Here is a 20,220-nt window from a genome sequence, read left to right on the forward strand (position 1 = left end):
CACTGGATAGTGGATGCCATTGCCTTGGTGTACCAAACTCAAGGCATGCTGTGCCCCTTAGGAGTTAGAGCTCACTCTACAAGGAGTGTAGCCTCCTCCTGGGCGTTTGCGAACGTCAACTCTTTAACATACATCTGCAGAGTTGTGGGCTGGAGGACACCTACTAACTTTGTGAAGTTTTTTTAATCTCCAGGTGGAGCCAGTTTCTTCCCATGTGTTAACAGTATAATAGGTAAGTGGCAGGAAAACTGGCTAGGGGTCCCGCTTACAGCGCCAATCCCACACTGTAAAACTTTTCACTGTAAATTTACAGTAAAATACTGGCAGCTGGGTTGCCAGCCACATACTGTATTTTTACAGAACTAGTACTGTAAACAGCATTTACAGTATTGTACTGTAAAACGTTGTACTGTAAATTTACAGTAAAATACTGGCAGCTGGGTTGCCAGCCACATACTGTATTTTTACAGCACTAGTACAGTAAACAGCATTTACAGTACTCCACTGTAATTACCAAATACAGTATATACCACATAATTTTACAATATTAAACTTGTCTACAGCAATAAATTGTATAGTAGTCACACTATGAAAAAGAAAACAACATTTTCTGGGTTTTAAAACATTTATTTTGGTTAAAAGCAAAGATCAGAAAATTGCCTTCTGTGAACATGTTGGCTGAATTTTTTTTAAACATAAAATGCAATTTTAACACTTAACAACAAACAGGTAACACTTAGCACTTAATTAAAGGGATAATTCACCCCAAAATTTAAATTAGCTCATGATTTACTCACCCTCAAGTCATCCTAGGTCTACATGACATTCTTCTTTCAGACGAATACAATCAGAGTTATATTAAAAAATGTCCTGGCTCTTCCAAGCTTTATAATGGCAGTGAATTGCTGTTTCTGTTTTGAAGTCCATACAAGTGCAAACGAAATCCCATTCAAAGTCTTCAAGTTTTCGCAGAAGTGAGGACACCTGTAGGCTTACAGTGTTCTTTTTTTGCACAACTTGGCCAGTTTTCTTTGAAGTTACTTGTCCTTTCTTTGTTTTTGATCCACGTTCAGGATTGATGTCAGGAAATCGTCTAAAAGGCAGAAAAGAAAGGAAAAAAAAACAATGAAATATTATGGACTGAGTTTATATATTTTGACAAAGAGAGACAGCACAAAATATGTGTAAATAAAAAAACAGATATCGGTTTGAACTACTAAACTGTTTGGATAAAACTGAACAACATGAAAAAAAAATGCAATGTTGGATGTTGTGATCAATAACTGATATTTTTTCTGCCCTGGTTAAAATACATCAACTCAATGTGTCTGTTTACATGTGCACTGTCAACTAACTCAACTTTTGGAAGTGGGGTTGCCAGATTTAAAGTTTTATTTTACAACTTTTAATATCATCCCCTCATCAGGTCCCATCAGAGTATCAGTGGAAAGGCAGCCATAGACTCTGTTTATACAGAGCACACATTGCCAGAATCCAGCCCAAACCTTTGTGACAGAAATAATTTAACTTTAATTGCAAGCCTTGCAATGTTTATTGCATACATGACTACATGATAATGTTAAACATGACATTTACCGGACTAAAATGCATGTTTGCACCCAAAAATGAAAATTCTGTCATTATTGCTCATCCTTAAGACTTTCGTTCATCTTCGGAACAAAAATTAAGATATTTTTGATGAAATCTGGGAGGTTTCTGTCCCTCCATTGACATCAATGTCATTGCAACTGTCAAAGCCCAGAAAGGTGGTAAAAACATTGGTAAATAGTACATATAACTACAGTGGTTCAACCTTAATATTATGAAGTGACGAGAATACTTTTTGTGTGCAAAATAACGACATTGTTGAATAATCTCTTCTTTTACATGTCATTCTCCTACACTGTTTTGTGAGGATGAGTGGGCCGGAGTGTATTAAAGGATAACTCTTGCCAAAATGCAACCTAGGGTCTTTTTGTTAATCTACCCGAGGCAAACCTTCGTTTAAAAGCATAATTAGGATGGAAACGCCACTTTTAAGTTTGACCGTATTTTCGTTTTCGGTCAAATTGCCTTTTGAATGGGAGTGCTTGTGGCACGACTATGATAGCATCAAAAATCGCTATTTTTAAAACACTAAGAAGGCTCGACACAACATGAAACTGTGCTCTCAGTATCACCAGAGACTCTACACATGAACTCCAGCATTGAGAACATTGTTTGTGTACACAGAGTTTACTAAAAAGAAAGATTTTGAACAACTCACGGAAACTGTGTCCGCCTGCATTTTGACAGTCAAAAATAGTCGATCTAATAACTTTATTCTAGAGCTGCTGTAAAGCCAAAACAATCTATGTTACTGTAATTTCCTATTATCAATGTAAAGCTGCTTTGAAACAATCTATATTGTTAAAAGCGCTATATAAATGAAGGTGACTTGACACTGTTTACACTACGTCAACAGCGTAGGAGAATGACGTGAAAGAGTAGAGATTGTTGAATAATGTCATTATTTGGGGTTTTTTTGTGCACAAAAGGTATTCTCATCGCTTCATAATATTAAGGTTGCACCACTGTAGTTACATGGATTATTTAAACAATGTTTTTACTAGCTTTCTGGGCCTTGAAAGTTACAAAGATGTTTCTGTCTATGGCTGGTTCAGAAACCTCTCAGATTTCATCAAAAATATCTTCATTTGTGTTCTGAAGATGAATGAAGGTCTTACAGGTTTGGAACGACATGAGGGAGAGTAATTAATGACAGAATTTTCACTAATCCTTCAACTGAAAACAACTTGCACTGACATATCTGAAATATGTGACTGTCACTGTTTTGTCTCAAGATGCACACCAGTAATGTTTTTTTTTTTTTTATTAGACATTTTTATAAAAGCTGCTTAAATACCCTAATTTTATTAAGGCCTAGACCTGTCTTAAGCTAAGCCCAGTATGGAAACCAGGGCCATATTGTTCATGCCAGTAGTCAACATAATAAATACTGTCAAGACAAGTCACAATTCAGTCTAATATTTATATGAATGGCAAATATGCTAATGACTAACCTCTGAACAAACTCAAGGTGCTGCCTCTTCCTGGTACTGCAAGCTGAAGTTATAGGAGGAGGCAAACAGCGCTGCCAGGCCAGTGATGAAGTTAGGCTGTGATCCTTTCCACACACACCTTGACCTTCCAAACGTAATGTCCAGCACTGGTTGCTTAGAGATTGACCTGTAATTGAAAAAATAATAATAAAATGAATTAATAAATAATATTAATAATTAAAATAACTATTGTGGGTTCCACTGTGGTTCGATGTAGTTGTCTATCTATTCATAGTTCTATAAATTTAAATTTTCACCTAAAAATCTAAATTGATTAGGGTTAGAACGTTAAAACGCACTGCCATATTATTTTGCTTGTTTTAAGCATAAACTCACTAAATTTTGACATATTCTTTCAGAAAACAAGACAATTTTTACTTGTCTATTAAATGCTTCTTCATGTAAGAATTTTATATATCTGGACTGGAAACAAGAAAAAAACACTAATTAAGAAAAATATATTTTGCAGTGGAGTGAGTAAATGATGGCTTTTCATTTTAGGTTTAAACTACCCCTTTAATGTTTACATACCAGGAAATAAGGCGTGAACTCTCTGGCAAGTGTAGATTGCTGGACATCAGCGATGCAAATTCCTGAAACAATTTTTAAAAAGGACAGCACAGCCATGATCAACAGAACCAAAACATAAAAAATATTACAGATTAATGAGATTTGTTGAATAATCTCTACTTATCTGCTTGAAGGATAACACTGTCTAACTTCTCTTTGAATTGTTAGTTGTAGGACCATGGCATGGCAATCAGGAATACTACATTTGAAAACAGCATTAGGAACATGGATTTTCTTGTGCTAGCAAAATTATGACAACGATTCAAAAGCACGATCAGAGAACTGACAGCATTTGATAGCATTTTTTTTTTTTTTACCACATAGATTATAACTGTAACACTACTTAAAAGTACTTACATTAGCACTGGACCGTCATCAGATTAACCTACAAAGCCTGAAACGAAAATATATATATATCAAAAGCAGGTCATGCAAATAACATGGTATATGTTGCCTATTATGTGAAATATCGAAGTTAACGTTAACGTTACTTGGTAAACAGGTGGAACAGAGTGAATTGTTTGCGCGGCCGCGGTAGAAAACCGTGTTCGCAAAATCAAACCAAATAAGCATTCGTGAAATCAACGTATGTTAGAAATGCGAACGCAAAATATATATATATATATATATATAGCTATTGGCTTACCGTATAACTCAGTTGAACAATTTTCCATCTTCTCAAACTCTAAATCCCACTAATCGTCACAGGCGCAGGTTATTCAGATGACAAATTCTTCCATCCGTCTTCATGTAAAGTTAATGTCTCCCATTTTCTGCTGCGTCACAGGCAACTAATGTTTGAAACACGAACCGAAGCTCACAAAAGCTTAAAAATTGCTCACAGATTCGCAGACACTGTTTATCTTGATAACAGGAATGATTATTCTGTTCAGTTGAATCCCGCTGACAAATCAAGTTTGCCTGTAGTAGCTACTGTCTGCTCGCGTCACATTTGAACTGAATTGAGCGCGAAAGAAATCAATCCCACAATGCAGTGCTTTTACAGTATGATACTGTATTACGAATTTATCGGGTTGAAAACAGAAATGTGCTGTATATTTACAGCTGTTCTGTAAAAGATACAGCCGAATACTGTATTATGGAAATACAGTACAATTCTGTAGGAAATTCGCTGTAAATTTACAGTAAAGTTTTACAGTGCAGCAGAGAGGAGGTACGAGCACTTTTTTTTCTCTCCAGATGAGTTCCCCAGCTGGCAAACCCTGATTTGAGGTTCCTCCAACACCTTGGCAGTCAGACTTGGCGGAGGAGTCTGACGCGAGGCCCAGTACTGTGAACGCCCCACCTTGGTCAGCCCCTGTACTGCTCTAGGTGCCTATAGTGATTTCCCTCCAGGTTATGTTATGGAAAGTTATGTCCCACCAGGTATGGAGGTCTGTTCGACTTACATGGGGTGCTGGGAAGGGTCAGTACTTGTGGCGCTTTCCATATGGACCCCATTCGTCAGTATTGACATACCGTCGAACATGACTGATTGAAAGGGAACGTCTAGGTTACTGTTGTAACCCTCATTCCCTGAAGAAGGGAACGGAGATGTTACAGCCCTCCTGTCACAACCCTTAACCACCTGCTGAATGCCAGGGTCCCATCTCGGCTCCTCAGCACTGTAGCATCTGGACCAATCAGACACACACAAATTATTCATTAAATTTAATTTCCCCCAAAACTAACATCCCAAATGAAGCTAACACACTGGCAGAACCCGGTGTCCTGTTACAGGACACATTAAGACTGATAAGAAGTTTTGCGACCCCAAAAGGAATTTGCAGAGAGTTGTGACTCTCACTTAATTCTTGCTGAGAAGGAGAAATAAACCCTTTTAATCCCATATATTCTATATATAACCACTTGAGAAATGTATAAACATATCTAATTTTCCCATCTCATGATTTTCTTTTTATGTGGTTTGGCCTATGTATTCATTCTCTCTTTTAAACTCTTTTGGATTAATGTTTCAGACTTGCATACTATGGTTAAACAAAATCATATATGTAGCATGTTTAGTCTCTATAAACTCCATTCTTCGTCCCCCATTTGTTAATTTACATTACATTTTGCTAACTTTGTGACGCATTAGTATTATATTATCTTTAAGATTATTTTGTTAAACACCCAATAAAATGTTCAAAGGCCTGCTTGAACAAAAGGTCGTAAAGAAATTCCCTCCAAAGGGAACTGCTGCTTATTGGCTCACAACCCTGCAGAGGGTGTGACATCTTCACACTTAAAAAAAAAAAAAAATCACTGATCACGTCTCTTAGTCTCTTAGTCTTTTAGTTCCTTTCTGAAATCCTGATGTGAAGATGATATTGACCTAGAAGTTTTCTAAGGACCCCCAAGCTTGTGCCAGGCTGTGGCCTTGTCTTTCCATTCACCAAAGATCTTCTGACTCCCACTGGCTCTTTCTCATCAAGACAACATCATCAAAGATCAGCTGGAGCCTGAACAAATTGCATCAGGACAGTTTAATTCAAATGAGCGAGACATGCAAGCATCAAACTTAGTCTCATTATTTGATACATTAAGAATCCTTACCACTTTTTTAAGAAGGGCATGTTAGAACTAAACTGATGGTTTGCTCAAGGCTGTTGATCTGCTGAATTTCAAACAATGCTATAACTTCTTGCTTTCATGTATTCTGCTTCAGCTCTCTTTCCCTTGGTAAACTATATGCATGTATGTGTATGTTAGAGTAGTTTAAGTGTTTGGTCTAGTTAAAGGATTAGTTGACCTCAAAATGAAAATTTCCTGATAATTTACTCACCCCAATGCCATCCAAGATGTTCATGTCTTTCTTTCTTCAGTGGAAAAGAAATTAATTTGTTTGAGGAAACATTTTGAGGATTTTTCTCCACACAATGGACTTCAACGGTAACCAAATTGTTGAAGTCCAAATCAATGCAGTTTCAAAGGGCTTTGAAGTGCTTCAAAGGGCTCTGCACGATCCCAGCTGAGCAATAGGGTCTTATCTAGCAAAACGATCGGTCATTTTCTAAATAAAATAAAAATGTATATACTTTTTAACCACAACTCTTGTGCTGGTTTGCGACGCGCCAGGTATTACGTAATCACGTTGGAAAGGTCACGCTGGACGTAGACGGAAGTACCGCCCCATTGTTTACAAAGTGAACATGCGAAGACTAATACAAAAGCCCTTTAACAAAAAAGGTAAAACAATGATGTTGGATGATTTTGAAGTTGGAGGAGAAAATGAGATGGAGTTTTTCACCCTACCCTACCATTTTGAACCAGAGTACACAGATGCAGACTTTAGGCAGATGGAGGAGACCTCTACGTCCAGCGTGACCTTTCCAACGTGATTACATAATGCCTGGCGCGTCGCAGACCAGCACAAGACGAACAATTGTGGTTAAAAAGTATATACATTTTTATTTTATTTAGAAAATCAGCTGGGATCGTGCAGAGCCCTTTGAAGCACTTCAAAGCCCTTTGAAACTGCATTGATTTCATCAAATTTATTCACAATATGCACACATTCACACTTATTCATCTGTCTAATAATAGTTATGGTGAGCTGTAGAAGATCCAACAAAGACGAGATGCATGATGCAGAAAGACCAATATAATCACTTTTAAAGGGCACCTATTATGCAAAATTCAGTTTTGCATGGTGTTTGAACATAAATGTGTGTTGGCAGTGTGTGTACACAACCACCCTATAATGATAAAAATTCACCCAGTGCTTTTTTTTAAATCCCCATAAATCATAAGCACTGTCTCAGAATCTGGGCAGAATCTGGGCAAAGTGACTTCACTTTGCACAGGCTCCTCCCACGACTGTCGACAGACACTGCTGTTTTAGCATATACCCGCCCTGAGTGAGCTGTACACAGTCCGCTAGAGTTCTCAACGGGCCTGACAATTACAACCCGACCCGACCCGGCCCGTGGCTTATAAAGCCCGGACCCGATGTAACCCGACACATCAACATGAATTATCTGCCCGAACCCGGCCCGCGGCCCGACACCGCGTCGGATTTTTTTTTCTCATACACGTATTATCATGACCAGCAGACGGGAATTCAAATCAACCTTTAATGTTCACGCCTTTTAACAATACAAACAATATAAACAACTGAAACAGTAAACTTTAAATATATAAATAGGCTGTAGTAGCGACGGTGAATTCACCTGCGGCAAGTTTACTTTTCACCAACTCCATCTTCTTCTCCAGGCTAAAGGCGTGCACGCAGCGGCGTCAGGTCTGCCCCCGCCCCTCTCCATGATGCACGTTGCACGTTGCACGCAGCAGCCAGACTTTCTTTACGGTGAACAGCAGCGATGATTAATAAATGTGTTTTTTTTTTTTTTTTCACTGAGCGGAAAAGATTAAGCCCGAGGTCCGACCCGACCCGAGTCATTCGATTATATTTTCGACCCGAACCCGGCCCGAACTCGCGGGTCCCGTCGGGTTTGTCGGGCCGACCTGACCCGTTGAGAACTCTACAGTCCGCCATTGTTTTGACACCGGAGCAGCTGTAGTGACAAAAATGTCTCCTAAGCGACTGAGGTGTTTTGTTGTTGGAGATAAGAATGACCATAGCAGTCTTCATTTACTCCCATCTGAGCCACTAAAGACACAGTGGATTGCTTTTGTTTTTGAAGGGAATGCGCCCCCCAGTCTACCTAAATGCGTTTATGTTTGAGCGAATCATTTTACACCAGACACACTGGTTTGCATACAGGTTTGAACGAGGGTCTGTACAAAGCAGGCTACGCTAAAAAGTTGTTACTGGAGGATGGATCTGTACCAACTGTTCATGATCCGACTTGCAGTCTCCGGAGCGAAAGGCCAAACGTTGAAATGAGTTGTTTTATGGATATAAAGTTTACCAGTTTATTAGTCACCCCCTGAAAAGTTCTTTATTTGTTTACTGTTAGTTGTAACAAGTGTTTTTTTTTTTTGTGTAATTCACTGTGTAAATTGATGATAATGAAAGGGAGAAAGAGAGTTTATGGATAAGACTTTAATGTGCACATCTTGTAAAAGTTGATTCAGCTCTTAGGGTGATTTTCTGGAGTAAAACGGACGCTTAATTTTTTGTGTGAACTACAATAAACTTCATCAGTATATTTTTGGCCATCTTTTGGACAGGGTCTGCTACAGCAGGCTTGTATTAATAGTGGATAAAAGCAAGATGACAAATAAGTTATAACCGTAATGAAAACCGTAATTAAACAGAACTATACCTGTTCTATCTCCATACAGCATATATTCTCTGGCTCTGTACACTCTAAAAAATGCTGGGTTAAAAACAACCCAATTTGGGTTATTTGGCAACCCAGCGCTGGGTAAATATTGGACAGAACACATGCTGGGTTATTTTGACCCAGCATGTTGGGTTTTTATACATTAACCCATCTGCTGGGTTGTTTTTAATCAGTGCTGGGTCAAACCACACCCATGCTACAGGTTATTCATTTTAGATAATTAATAATAATAAAAAAAAACGAATAAAAAAAATACAAAAATATGAATAACAATAATAACACTACTGTTTATTGATTCAATTAAAGTGTTTATTCCAGGAAATTAATATAATCATAAATACATTCATATAAAAAAAACAGTTAGACATCTGCAACATAAATGGAGGCCTACAAAAATAATTTGTGTTAAAATGTTGGTATGTTAAAAGATTATAAAATGGTAAGATTCTCAAAATTCAAAACTCTACACTTATGAACTGTAAAATAGCCTATAGCTAAAGATTCTCTTCACAATGAATACAATAAAAAACACATAAGTACATACATTGCAATTCACTTAAATAAGCAATCATTTAGTCCTGTGTAGCAAAAATGGGAGGCACATAAAAACTGCGTATAAACAGTAAGTACATACATTGCAATTCATTTTAAATAAGCAATCATTTAGTCCTGTGTAGCAAAATAAAAACATGAAACTCTATACCTATAAACTGCAAAATAGCCTAGCTAGAAATTATCTTTCTTTAATAAAAGAAACTGAGTCAACTGTTCCAGAGTTTCCCCTTCACCAAAAAACTGTCCAGCCATTCCAAGCTCCAAGACAAACGGGAAGGGTTTTGCTTCTCTCTGCCTTTCCAGGTAAAGCACCATGTTGGTTCCAGACTAAATGAGAGAAAGACAATATCAGACACAGATAATTATTTAAAAGTGTGTCTTAGGTTTTCATAAGAGCAGTCTTAAATTAGTTAAATACCGTCTTAAATAAACGTAAAGAATTAGTTCACCCCAAAATATTAATTTCCTAATCATTTACTCACCCCAATGCCATCCAAGATATCCATGTCTTTCTTTCTTCAGTGGAAAATAAATTAAGTTTTTTTGAGGAAAACATTTCAGTATTTTACTACACAGAATGGACTCAAATGGCAACCAACTATCCCAATATTCAAAGAAGGTTCAAATGTCAGTCTCAATGCAGCTTCAGAGTCTCTACACAATCCCAGTCGAGAAATAAGGGTCTTATCTAGCGAAACCATCGGTCATTTAAAAAAAAAAAAAAAAAAAACATTTATATACTATTAAACCACTAATGGCCGATGGTTTCGCTAGATAATACCCTTATTTTTCGACTGGGATTGTGTAGAGACTCTGAAGCTGCATTGAGACGGACATTTGAACCTTCTTTGAACGTTGGGATAGTTGGTTGTCATTAAAGTCCATTCTGTGTAGAATAATCCTGAAATGGTTTCCTCAAAAAAATTAATTTCTCTTCCACTGAAGAAAGAAAGACATGGATATCTTGGAAGACATTGGGGTGAGTAAATTATTAGGAAATTTTCATTTTGGGGTGAACTAATCCTTTAAAGAGTTGTGAGAAAATGAAATGCGTGTCAGATCCAAGCAGCAATAACCATAAACTATTAAAACGATTTATCGTGCAGCCCTACAAACAGGTGTAAAGAAATGAGCCTGCTCTTTTTGTCCCCTGTTGTTTTACTTACCAGTTGTACATCAATGAATGAGGTTCTTGCCTCTTGAATAGTTGGCCGAAAGGTTTTGTGGGGCGGGGGAAGAATGACAGGCAGGATTGTAAGTGCTAGTATGCCTTTGGAATCTAAGAATAGAAAAATGGCAAATTAGAACTTGTTCGTTCATCAGCTTTTAAATTAAGCAAAGTGCATTTCTAACTAAGGTCAACTTAGAATGAGTGAAATTAGCTTAAATATATAACAGTTAAATATGTACTCTGGTAATCTGAAAACATTTAGTGTTATTAAAGGTATAGTTCACCTTAAAATGCAAATTTACTCACCCTCATGTCAAATTTACTCGCCTCATTTACTCACCCTCACGTTGTTCCAGACCTGTACAAGTTTTTTTCTTCTGCTGAACACAAAAAGATTTTTTAAAGAATGTCAGTAACAAGATAGTTGACGGTAGCCACTGACTTCCATAATAGGAAAAAAGTACTATAAAAGTCAATGGCTACTGTTAACTGTTTTGTTACCAACATTTTTTTAAATATCTTCTTTTGTGTTCAGGAGAAGAAAGTCATTCAGGTTTGTAATAACATGAGGGTGAGTAAATGACGACAGAATTTTTCTTTTCAGGTGAACTATCCCTTAAAGCAGTTCTTCTCAAACCCGTCCTGGGGACCCCATACCACTGCACATTTTGTATCTCTCCCTCATTTAACACACCTGATTCAGCTCATTAGTACAGACTGCAAAATTTAAATTGGGTGTGTCTGATGAGGGAGACATCCAAAATTATGGGGGGTCCCAGGACATTTGAGAACCACTGCCTTAAACCAAGAAAGGGGCAAACAAGCAAGGCTATCTATGAAATTACACTGACAACGACTAGGCACAGAAGTGGTACCCTATGCCAGCCCTACAATATAACTGATTTAAATTCACCCTACATGGATTGACATTAAGTCTTGTCATGTGCTTGTACTTTGGACAAGTAAATTGGCCATTCATGTTTTTGAGCTTATTGTGAATGGTGTAGCAAACTCTGTTAAGGGTTAGGGTTGGCACTGGATGCAACTGTGAAAAAAAGATTACCTACAAAGAAAGAGAATTTGAAATGCTAAATTGTTCATTACATATTTACCAGCAATTTTTCAATGAGGCACTCAAGATTCCAGTTGAGGAGTTTTTGTTGAACAAAAATGTCCATTGCTGTAAAAGAAAAGAAGGAAACATCTGATTAGTAATATCTTTACAAAGTTAGCATGTCTTATACAATGCCTTTAAAATAATTTTTTATGCTGGCTCCAGTTAATTTAATATATATATATATATATATATATATATATATATATATATATAAATCATTTTAATGAATCATTACTTAATTAAAAAATAAAATAAATAAATAGACAAAATCATTTTAACAGTTTAATTAACTATTGTAATTCACAAGACTGTAAACAGAAGAAATGTTAATTTTGTGGATAATTAAAAAATATATTTTATAAAATCACCTGTAGATATTTCATAGAATATTTTTTATTCATTCCAATGTATTAGTCTATCGGTATAACAATCGCCTGAGGTCATTGCGCCCATTGACTTATTTGATTGCAGTTTCAAGATAAGTTAAAATAATAAATAAATGTTGTTAATGTTTATTCTTCCTGCCAGTTTTTTTTTTTTTTTTCACGATTCAATGATCATCATAGTTATTTTAATGATTGTGAACCAAATTGCATGACAAACCAAAATAATAAATTGTATTAGGCTTTTTAATACATAAGCTTGGTTCCTCCTAAGGTTTTTTTTCCTCTCCATTCTGTCACCTGATGGAGTGTGGGTTCCTTGCCACTTGTCTCTGGCTTGCTTAGTTAGGGGCACTTAATTTTCAACAATATTATTGATTTAATTGCAGTGACAATATCAGATGAGAACTGAACTGAACTGAATTACTCTTTTTTTCAGAGCCGGTTTAAGACCAAATTGTACTTCAGTAACTACTTTGATTATCTTTACATAGTTTCTGAACGTAACTGAAGCAACACTGAACTGACTTCAAATGAACAATGACAGTTTTTGATAAGAATTGTACTGAGCTGGACGATGACATCACTGTTTTCTGCAGAAATGCTTAGCCAAATGGAACTAAGGCGCACACACCCAAACACAGAGAACATACTGCAGCATAAGAAAATATTTTATGTAAAGCTACCTTTCGAAAATGACTAACAAAAACAGTTAAATAATAGGTAACGTTAGACTTACAGCTTCTTTAGCATATCCAGCCACTAGCCAGTGACGTTACATTGCATCCATCCAACACCGCCGAGTCAAGTAACGTTAACCCGCAACATTTCTGGAGATAAAACAGACACCAACAACTGTACTCAGACATTGTGACCGTGTTATAAGTGGAATAATTGATGACAGACCGTGTAAAAATAATGAATGTTATGTGTAACGTAACGTTAGCATAACGGTCGCTAGTTCGACAGACGCAAAATCTAGACTAGAGCATTTGGTCCGTCGTCAAAAATTCATAGTTCATTTCAACATAACTTCTTGTTGATTTTCTGACTTCTTTGACTAACGTTACTTAACGTTAGGATAGTTTTAATAAAACAGGGTTGCTCACCTTTACGCTCGCTCCTGCTTGAACCTCTCGTCCTCCTGTTGACGTAGTGATTTGAAGTGTGGACAAAAGCGCGCGACTCGCGAGGAGGTAGGCGCTGGGTCAAAATTTCCAAAACAAACCCAAATGCTGGGTCATTGTCAGCTGATCACGGAGAAAATAACCCAGCAACATAGTCAAAATGCTCAACCCAGCATTTGGGTTTAAAAAATAACCCAGCATTTTTTAGAGTGTAGGCATTATTGTCCGACTCCGGGTCGAAATGAACACCGTTACTGACAGTTTCTGTTCTGACATTTCCATTCCGTGAGATGAGATTGTCCTGCTACTGGAGCACGAGCTCTTGAATCTGAGCTCCGCCCTCTTCTTGATAGGGTACCGGAGGGACCAGCTTATTTTTAATTTAAAGGGATACACACAAAAACTTGCTGTAAAAAATTATCTGTGGGGTATTTTGAGCTAAAACTTCACATACACACTCTGGGGGACATCACATAATTATTTTACATCTTGTACAAAGGGGCATAATAGGTGCCCTTTAATAAAAACCAAGAACATTGAACACTCCACATAATGTTAACATGGAACACAGAACTGGGGAAACTTAAGGCTTAAATACACAGAGAGAATGTGAGAACAAGAAACAGGTGTGCAACTAATCAGAAACCATGACAACTATGATGAGGAGAACACAGAAAAACAGTGACATGGGAAAAAGAAACAGAAGTGTTACATTGATACTGACATTTAGGTCTCACTTGGTAGCCCAATCACCTTTGAGTAGTAAAAAACAGGCCAATGAAGATTGCAGAGTGAGATTTGCATGTCAAGCCACTCTCCCGGACATACTGGTCTATAAACTGGCCAGCAACGCACTCATTCAGGTTTGTGCTGTAGCAAATTAGCTCTAAAGAAATATTAATAATTGATCATAACTTGTTATAATTGATTATGAATATTTGGATCAGTTAATAGAATTAACTTAATGTAGTAAAATTAATATTACAATACATTTTTGTAACCTGTTTGTGCTGTGAACACTGTGTTATTTTTTTTTTATTAATTCCAAGAAATGTACATTTCCAGGGTATGGGATATGTCTTTTTTTTTATTGTACAGTACTACTAAGAGTAAGTAGTCAAAATCTGGATAATTAGGGACTCCAGTATATATGAGCTTGAGACAAGGACAACTTTACGTGTGACAATAACAAGACTTTATTAAAGGATTAGTTCACCTCAAAATGAACATTTCCTGATAATTTACTCACCCCAATACCATCCAAGATGTTCATGTCTTTCTTTCTTCAGTGGAAAAGAAATGAACTTTTTTGAGGAAAACATTTCAGGATTTTTCTCCACACAATGGACTTCATCGGTAACCAAATGGTTGAAGTACACTGTAAAAAAAACTGTAGTTTTACGGAATTTTACTGTTTTATTTTACAGATTTTTCATGTATTTTTTAAATGTGGTGAAAAAAACGTCAAATTACAGAAATAGACTGCAAATGTACATTTCCTGTGTAAAATTACATGAAAAACATGTAAATGTGCATAACAAAAAAAAAATAAACAAATTTGTACACTTTCTTAGTTTTTTTTTTTTTTTTTTTCACAGAAAAAATACTGTGAAGACATATGCAAATGTATAAATACTTCACATATATATATATATATATATATATATATATATATATATATATATATATATATATGTCAGGGTTCTGTCACTTCGGTCTAGTTAATTTCTTGGTTTTGTGACAGAGCTCTGACACTCCCTGTTTTGTCTCGTCTCTGTGTGAGCGCACGGTTCCGAGCGCGCTCGGGCCGTGCACTCACTTGTCAAGTCAAGTCAAGTCAAGTATATTTGTATAGCGCTTTTCACAATACAGATTGTATCAAAGCAGCTTCACAGTATTAAATTAAAATAATACAACAAGGTTTGTTTCTAGTGGAATTTATTGATAAAATCAAATTAGATATCCAGAATATCCCCAACTGAGCAAGCCAAAGGCAACAGTGGCAAGGAACCGAAAAACTCCATCAAGTGACCTAATAGTGTCCTAAAACTCCATCAGGTGACCCAATGGAGAAAAAAAAAACCTTGGGAGAACCCAGGCTCAGTCGGGGGCCAGTTCTCCTCTGGCGTTTATTAACTAGAGGCCGGATTGTAATTTGGACTGTAAGATTAAAAATATTATATGAATGCCTGGCTGAAGAGATGCGACTTTAATCTAGTTTTAAACTGGGAGAGCGAGTCTGAGCAACGAACAGTATCAGGAAGGCTATTCCAGAGTTTTGGAGCTAAATGTGAAAATGCTCTCCCTCCTTTGGTGGTTCTGGATATCCTAGGTATGACCAAAAGCCTTGAATTTAGTGATCTTAAAGAGCGCGATGGATTATAGGGCGATAGAAGATCCGTTAAATAGACTGGAGCTAAGCCGTTTAGGGCTTTATAAGTCAGTAGCAATACCTTGTAATTAATACGGAACTTTATAGGTAACCAATGCAGTGATGATAAAATCGGTGTTATATGATCATATTTTCTTGATCTAGTAAGAACTCTAGCGGCGGCATTTTGGACTAACTGTAGCTTGTTAATTGAGGATGCAGGACAACCGGCTAATAAAGCATTACAGTAATCTAGTCTCGAGGTCATGAATGCATGAACTAACTTTTCTGCATCAGAAACTGATAGCATATTACGTAGCTTAGCAATGTTTCTAAGGTGGAAAAAGGCGGTTTTTGTAACATATGAAATATGATTTTTGAAAGACAGGTTGCAATCGAGTATAACACCCAGGTCTTTTACTGTAGAGGATAAAGTAACAGGACATCCTACTATATTAAAGTTGTATTGCGAGAGGTTTTGTGGGCGGTTTTTTGAACCGATAAGTAGTACCTCTGTTTTGTCTGGATTTAATAAAAGAAAATTACGCGTCATCCAATCTTTTATATCTTTAACACACTCTGTCAATTTGGATAATTTATCGTTTTCATCTGGCCGTGATGAAATATATATTTGAGTGTCATCAGCATAACAATGGAAACTAATTCCATGTTTCCTTATAATATTTCCAAGTGGCATCATATATACTGAGAATAATAGAGGGCCTAACACAGATCCCTGCGGCACTCCATAGTTTACTGGAGTTATGATCGATTTTTCTCCATTTAAATAGACAAAATGGTAGCGGTCAGATAAGTATGATCTAAACCAGCTTAATGCTTGTCCTTGAACACCAGTATAATTTTGTAGTCGATCTAAGAGTATTGTGTGATCTATAGTATCGAACGCAGCACTAAGATCAAGTAAAACTAGTATTGAGATACAGCCTTGGTCAGAAGCTAAAAGTAAATCATTTGTGATTTTAACGAGCGCAGTTTCAGTGCTATGGTGCGGCCTGAAACCAGACTGAAACTTCTCATAGATATCATTTTCTTGCAAGAAAGAACACAATTGAGCGGACACCACTTTTTCTAATATTTTAGACATAAATGGAAGATTTGAAATGGGTCTATGAAATATATATATATATACTTGTCTACGTGCCTTGTTAAATGTGCGGGGCATGGTGTTTGGATCCCGACACGTCTGTCTAGTTAGGTTTCGATTCTGTGTCGGGATTCGGACATCAATGCTCCGCGTGTTTGTTTTCTTTTGTGAGCGCACGGAATGAGCTTTCGCTCGTTCTCGTGCGCTCTGTCTTGTCACGTGAGCGCGCGCGGTTTCGAGTTTGCTCGAGCCGCGCGCTCTTCTGTCTGCGTGTGTTTTTTCTTGTCTTGTGCTGTGTAGCACACAGCTTGTTTTTCACTGGCTGTGTGCTTTCATGTTGTCATGTTTCGTGTGAACACGTGGCTTATGAGTTTTCACTAGCTGCGTGTTCATGTCTCGTTTTGTGTTCTAGTCCTGTTTGTTGTGAGCACATGGCTTGTCATGTGTTTCCTTGTGCCATGTGCTCTCCTGTCGATTGTCTAACCCCGCCCACCTTGTTACCTGATTATTGATTCATTTTCCCCACCTGTCCTCCCTCATTACCTGCTTTGTTTGCTCTCCCTATTTATTCTCCTTGTGTCTTCAGTCCTGTGCTGGTTCGTCGTCGTACACTGTGTGTTTCCCTGCTGTGTGCTTCAGTCAAGTCAAGTCCAAGTCGAAGTTCAAGTCCAAGTCTAAGTCTGTCTTGTTTTCCCCCTTGGGGTAGTTTTTGTTTGTTTTGTTTTATTTTGTGATATATTGAATAAAAGACCTTTTTCTCGCAATTGAGCCCTCGCTCCCTTACTCTACCTGACATATATATATATATATATATATATATATATATATATATATATATATAAAAAATATATATATATTTATATTTATATAATATTACATATTAATTAATAGATTAGCATGTATATACCTTTTACTGGAATGAAAAGAGAGAAAGAAACATTATGAAATTGGTCTGTTAATTAAAATAAGTTTATTCAATTTTTATTTATTTATTTGGTTCTTTGATTATATAACATCGCGTCACTGACTGTAAAAAAGCCTAGTGAATCAGTTTTTGAACCGATTCGTTTTAACAACAAACCGAAAGAATCAGTTCGACTTAGAGCAAGGGAACCAGACTTCCATCACTTCTGCGACTGACCACATCTTGTTCCGCTTGTCAAAGTAGTTCTGTTCATGTTTTCTAATTTCATCATAACTATATGTGAGTTTTACATTTGGAAATTTTTTTGTGTGTTGTGTCGTGTTGACTGTGTGTTTTAAACTTGGGCGCAGGCCGGTAACGTTAACGTAATTATTTAAAATCTTGATAATGTTTAAAATGCAGGTCTGGGTTGATGGTACGGTGTAGTTCCCTTTCAAGGGAACTCGAGCTGCGTCGAGACGCGGTGGGAACGCCCTGCGTGATTGCGTCGTGAAGCACGTGTATAATCAGTCCAATGGAAAGACGAGACGTCATAGGCGGGTGACGTCATCGACCAGGAAGCTATAAAGCACCCCTGAAAACAGACCGTGACAGCTTCTGTGCCTTCAGCAAGCGATCTGTGTATTCTGTCCTTGTCATATTTATTGATGTCTGTCAAGTTGCAATATTTATATATTATGGCAAAAGAGAGCAAGCAAGCATTGTGTTGTTCCCTTCCCGTGTTATATCACGGGTGGGGACACACACTCCAGAGTAAAAGCTTTGTGTTGCTTGTTTGGGAGTGGAGCATGCCAACAGTCAGTTCTCGAGGGGGCTGACTGTGAGCATTACGAGAAGCTGTCCATGAGGACGCTCCGCTCCCGCCGGCCGTTCTTCGAGGAGGACGGTTCGGTGCGCGCGCCCCGAGGCGCGGGTCCCGCTGCTGCCGAGGCACGGCGTCGACGCGCATCTTGGGGATCGCAAATGGTGATGGATCGCACTGGATCGCACACCTGTTAGATCCAGTGTTTTATCTCGGGGAGAAGCACGCTCTGCGGTTTCTCCTCCCCGGGATGAGGCATTCATCCTGCGATTTCCAGTTCCGAGGAATTGGTATCGTTAGTGTGTTTTAAAAAATAAATAAATAAAGAAAATAAGGCAGATGTTTTTGAGTTTTCATAATAAATAAATAAATAAGTGAGCTCATAACTCTGTTGAATAAAGAGGAGCTTATAAAGGAGGTTTTATCCTGTGCTGTTGCTAAGTTAAATATTTCTGGCCAGCCAAACATATATGAGAGTGAAAATATAAGGAAAACGTACTCGGTTACTAACGTAACCTCGGTTCTCTCTAGTAGAGGGAACGAGTACTGCGTCTTAGCTAAGACGCTGCGGGAAAAGTCTCTTTTCATGAATATTGAAGCAAAAAATTATCCTTAATTTTAATATTTGTAAAACGCATTTGCAGCAGTATGCAGCCATAGGCAAGACGGCTCGTTTGCTTATTGGCTGTTCTACTAGCAAATGCATAAGCCTATCGAGCGCAGGCTGATGCAACATCAGACCAATGAGGCCACTTCCCGCCGACGCGGGCGTGGCCTAGCCCTATAAAGGTAGCTCGAGAAGGCTGACTCACTTGATTTATTTCATCGAAGAAGCGAACCAAAGTGAATCGTACGCACGGCAAGGAACGCAGTACTCGTTCCCTCTACTAGAGAGAACCGAGGTTACGTTAGTAACCGAGTACGTTCTCTTACGAGAGTTCTCTCGTACTGCGTCTTAGCTAAGACGCTGCGGGAACCCAATGTAAGACGCCGTGCGTGCAGGGATTAACAACCATAAACCTGGAGGCGAACCCAGGATTTACAGTGCACAATCACCAGAGGGACTCACAGAGAGTCCTAGAACAGGAGGAGGAACTCTCCGTTCTGATATGTGGCTGCGTCCGCAGACGCAATATATGACATCACTTAGACAAGACACCCTTGACTAAAGTGGGAATATGGGTCTTACGTAATACTGCCCGTAAGATAGTAGTAACGCACTGCGCTTGTATTCTCAGTGTTCAATTACACCGATAACAGCTTAGCCTGCAAAGCGGGAACCTCAAGGTTATAAAACCTGATAAATGTAGACGGCGAGGCCCAGCCTGCCGCCATACAAATATCCTGTAAGGATATCCCACTAGACCAGGCCCACGAAGAGGCAACGCCTCTCGTGGAGTGCGCTCTGACACCCAGTGGGCACTGAAGACCTCTGGAGGTGTATGCTAACGCTATGGCGTCAACTATCCATCTGGATAGGCTTTGTTTCGAAACAGCCATTCCCTTGGAACGTCCACTGAACGAGACAAATAGTTGCTCAGTCTGTCTAAAGACAGCAGAGCGAGACACATAGGCTCTTAAAGCCCTGACAGGGCAGAGAGAGCTCAAGTCTCCTTCCTCTTCTAACACCGGCAGGGCGGACAGGGATATAACCTGAGCCCGAAACGGCGTGTTGAGGGATTTCGGCACATAGCCGTGCCTAGGTTTGAGTATGACTCTCGAGTCACTAGGCCCAAACTCC

General features: G+C 38.1%; 2 long non-coding RNA genes across 3 annotated transcripts; both read right to left on the bottom strand.

Annotated features, from left to right (window-relative positions):
* Positions 1 to 316: 316 nt before the first annotated feature.
* On the bottom strand, positions 317 to 3,833 carry LOC311287557. The gene is made up of 3 exons (XR_014626754.1): positions 3,633 to 3,833; positions 3,063 to 3,228; positions 317 to 1,093 (listed from the first exon to the last, which is right to left on the bottom strand). It is a non-coding gene; the product is annotated as an uncharacterized lncRNA (long non-coding RNA).
* A 5,343-nt stretch (positions 3,834 to 9,176) lies between these two features.
* LOC311286897 lies at positions 9,177 to 13,461 on the bottom strand. 2 transcript variants are annotated; one of them, XR_014626668.1, is made up of 5 exons: positions 13,259 to 13,461; positions 12,889 to 12,979; positions 11,762 to 11,829; positions 10,645 to 10,757; positions 9,177 to 9,805 (listed from the first exon to the last, which is right to left on the bottom strand). It is a non-coding gene; the product is annotated as an uncharacterized lncRNA (long non-coding RNA). The 2 variants fall into 2 exon arrangements; XR_014626669.1 differs by having other exon boundaries at positions 12,889 to 13,461.
* Positions 13,462 to 20,220: the final 6,759 nt, after the last annotated feature.

Source organism: Rutilus rutilus (genome assembly GCF_951802725.1).
Source record: "Rutilus rutilus genome assembly, chromosome: 3".
NCBI lineage: Eukaryota > Metazoa > Chordata > Actinopteri > Cypriniformes > Leuciscidae > Rutilus > Rutilus rutilus.